The sequence below is a fragment of the Vombatus ursinus genome, unplaced genomic scaffold (genome assembly GCF_900497805.2).
Source record: "Vombatus ursinus unplaced genomic scaffold, bare-nosed wombat genome assembly UNPS02015012.1, whole genome shotgun sequence".
Lineage (NCBI taxonomy): Eukaryota > Metazoa > Chordata > Mammalia > Diprotodontia > Vombatidae > Vombatus > Vombatus ursinus.
This window is the reverse complement of record NW_020954790.1, coordinates 1,216,895-1,220,725: the sequence shown is the minus strand read 5'-3', so window position 1 is coordinate 1,220,725 and position 3,831 is coordinate 1,216,895.

The following is a 3,831-nucleotide window of genomic DNA, read 5'->3' as shown; positions in this document are numbered from 1 at the left end:
CACTGCCAAATCTGGGATCTTTCCTCCAGCCTCGCTGAGCCACCCTCTGCTCCTGGGGACCCTCTCCTCTGACTGCATGTCGTGCTGGGCTCTCCTGACCTCGGCCTACCTCTCTGACTGCCCCTCCTCGGGCCCCTCTGCTAGAGGCTCAGCCACATAACAGCCCTGTCACTTGGAGGGTGTCTGTCCCCTGCCTGAGCCCTCCTCTCTCCCTCTCTCTGCCTCTCTCCCTCCCTTTCTCCCTCTCCATCCCTCTCTTCTCTGTTTCCCTCTCTCCATCCCTTTTCTCTCTCCCTCTTTCTCTCTCCATCCTCTCTTCTCTCCCTCTTTCTCTCTCCATCCCTCTCTTCTCTCTGCATTTCCCTCTCTCCGTCCCTCTTCTCTCTCCCTCTTTCTCTCTCCATCCCTCTCTCTTCTCTCCCTGTCTCTCTCCATCCCTCTCTTCTCTCTCCCTTCCTCCCTCTCCATTCCTCTCTTCTCTCTCTCTCTCTCTCTCTCTCTCTCTCTCTCTCTCTCCCTCTCTCTCTCTCTCTCTCTCTCTCTCTGCCTGTCCTCCCCACCTCTCTCTCTCACCCTCCGCAGCCTCATCAGCTCCCTCCCAACTGGCCTCCCTACCTCGGGCCTCTGTCCACACCAGCCCATCCTCCACACCGCTGCCCATCTAACCGGGGACCTCCCCTTCTGGTCAGCCCCTATATAGGGGTTCCCCCATCCCCTCCAGGATCAAATACCAACTTTTCTGCTCAGTTTTCAGAGTCTGATGCTCTGGCTCCAGCCTCATTGGGCATGACTCCTCCTCCTGTCCTCTGCGTCCGGCCACGCTCCCCTTAGGTGTGGACTGGCCACCCTGAGGCCTGGAATGCTCTTCCTCCTCCGGGGCGCATCCCGGATCCCTCCCGTCCTCTAAGGTGCTGCAGCCCCTCCCCGCCCATGCCAGGCCCCTGCTCACCCACCGCTGTCTTCCCGTGTGTGCGCCTTTACACGTGTGTGCACACGTGTATGTGCTCACGTACATATGCACATCTGTGTGGCCCTTCCACTGATGTGGGGCACACTTCCCCTTGCACCTGCATGTGGAGCCCACGAGCGTGACCCCAGGAGCCCACGGAGCTGTCCGCTCCCCACAAGCCGGGGTTGGGATCCTTCTGGTCTCTGTGCTTGTATCTCCAGCGCCCAGCACATGTCTGGCACAGAGCAGGCGTGTGATACGTATGTATTGAAAACTGAGGCAGGTGAATGTAACAGAACATCATCGCGCCCTCAGAAATGACGGAATGGCCACCTGAGGCAGCAGAGCGGAACCCAGAGAACAGTTTACCCGCCGCCCCTGACCGAGAGGGGATAGATGCACAATGCAGGAAACACCATCTTCTGGGGGCAGCTAGGGGGCGCAGTGGAAAGCGCGTGGGACCCCAGGTCAGAGCAGCCAAGGTCCAAAGCAGCCTCCTCACTTCTGATCGGCTAGCTGTGTGACCCCGGGCAAGTCCCTCACCTGGGTGCATCAGTTTCTTCATCTGTAAAATGGGCATAACAGCACCCACCTCCCAGGGTTGTTGCGATTCTTCAAAAGGACGCTCCTTTTCAAGGAGACCTTAAAGGGCAAGGTAAATGCCCACCAGTGTTACGATCATCTTTGGATCCAGCCAAAGAGAGAGAATCTGCTTTAACTAACATCACATACTTGTCAGAAGAATTTTCTTTTCGCTTTCGGGGGGGGGGGGCGGGGCAGCTGGGTTGCACAATGGTTAGAGCTCTGGGCCTGGAGTCAGGAATTCCCGAGTTCAAATGTGGTCTCGCATACTTGCTAACTGTGTGACCCTGGGCAAGTCACTTAACCCTGTTTACCTCAGTTTCCTCATCAGTAGGATGGAGATAACAAAAGCACCAACGTCCCAATGAGATTACAATTGTAAAGTGCTCTGCATATGCCTGGCACACAGTAGGCCTATATAAATGTGAGCTATTATTTATTACGAGTTCAGCACACACCTGGCACACAGTAGGAGGCGACATAAATGAGAGCTATTATTATTTATTACAAGAGTTCAGCACATGCCTGGCACAGAGTAAACCTACAGAAACGAGAGCTATTATTTATTACGAGAGTTCAGCACATGCCTGGCACACAGTAGGCCTACATAAACACGAGCTATTATTTATTACAAGAGTTCAGCGCATGCCTGGGACACAGTAGGCCTAAATAAACACGAGCTATCATCATTATTATTAGAAGAGTTCAGCGCATGCCTGGCACACAGTAGGAGCAACATAAATGTGAGCTATTATTACTATTTATTAGAAGAGTTCAGCGCATGCCTGGCACACAGTAGGCCTACACAAATGCACATTGTTATTATTTTGTTGTACTTCAATGGGGGGAGAAGAAGGGAAAGAAAGTGCAAAGAGAAGACGCTTCTTGATCGATGCTATTTTTGTGGACAGCGTGCGTGAGGCCGTGGGACAGCTGTGGGGGCCCAGAAGGGCCTGACTGGGCACTAAGGAGAATGAGGAGCAGCATGGAAGGTGCGTCTCTGTGTGGAAGAAGGTCTCCAGTGGACGGCCCCAGGGATCTGTCTGTACCAAAGACTAACACGGAGACATTGCAGCCGCTCAGCCAACTGTAGACGGGAGTCTGGCAGGCAGAATTTGTGCCTGAAGAGATCTCCACAGGCTAGAATTTGGAACTCAATCTAAGAAGATGGAATAGTGATAAATGTGGGTCAAAAAAATCGATAAGTACCAGAGAGGGATGGCCATGGTTGGAGAGCAGTTTGTCTGAAAAAGATCTGGGGGTCTGAGAAGGCCACAAGCTCAGGGAGAGCCAAGAAGGGGAAGGGACCGCCAAGAATGCTAAGATACCTTGGGTTGCCTCAAAGGAAACACAGCCTCCAGAGGTGGGAAGATGATTACTCCACGCTGCTGCCCCGGTCAGGCTTCCTCTGGGGCATGGGGTTCCGTTCTGGGGTAAACAAAAGGTGAGCCGGGGAGGGCGACCGGGATGGGGAAGGGCCTTCAAGTCTGGCTGCAGGAGGCTCAACAGAAAGCATGGGGGTCACCCAGTGTGGAGAAGGCTCAGGAGGCACGAGGGAGCCGCCCATCACCACACAGGGAGGGGGGATCGGCCTCGTCTGTGACCCACAAGGACAACTGTCCCCAGCTGGAATGGCTGTCTGTGCAGGTGGGAACCTCCTCAGCAGGCCCTCCAGCAAAGGCCGGCTGACCACTCCTCTGGGGTCGGGGGGATGAGAGCCTGGCAAACGATGGGGGGCTTTACAAGCTCCTGTTTAGGGGCTGGAGCGCAGGGCTGGGCTGGGGGCCCAAAGCCACGAACAAGAGCGCGTCACTGCCTCACAGGTGGGCAAGGCCCACCATGGACTTCCATGACTCCACGACTCCATTGCATCATCCACAGTCGCTCCAACCAGGGCCGCCCTGCTGGGGGACCTGCTCCAGCCCACATTGCCTCCTCATGCCAGGGATGAGGCCCAAGGCGATGGTCCATGAGGGGATGGCCTGGAGACTGATGGTCCCAGAGGCGATGGCCCCAGATATGATGGTTCTAGAGGTGATGGCCTCAGAGATGACAGTCCAGGAGGTGATGGTCCCGGAGGTGACAGTCTCAGAGGTGATGGCCCCGGAGGTGACAGTCCAGAAGATGACGGTCCCGGAGGTGACAGTCCCGGAGGTGATGGCCCTGGAGGTGACAGTCCAGGAGATGATGGTCCCGGAGGTGATGGCTCCGGAGGTGACAGTCCTGGAGGTGACGGCCCCGGAGGTGACAGTCCAGGAGATGATGGTCCCGGAGGTGACAGTCCTGGAGGTGATGGCCCC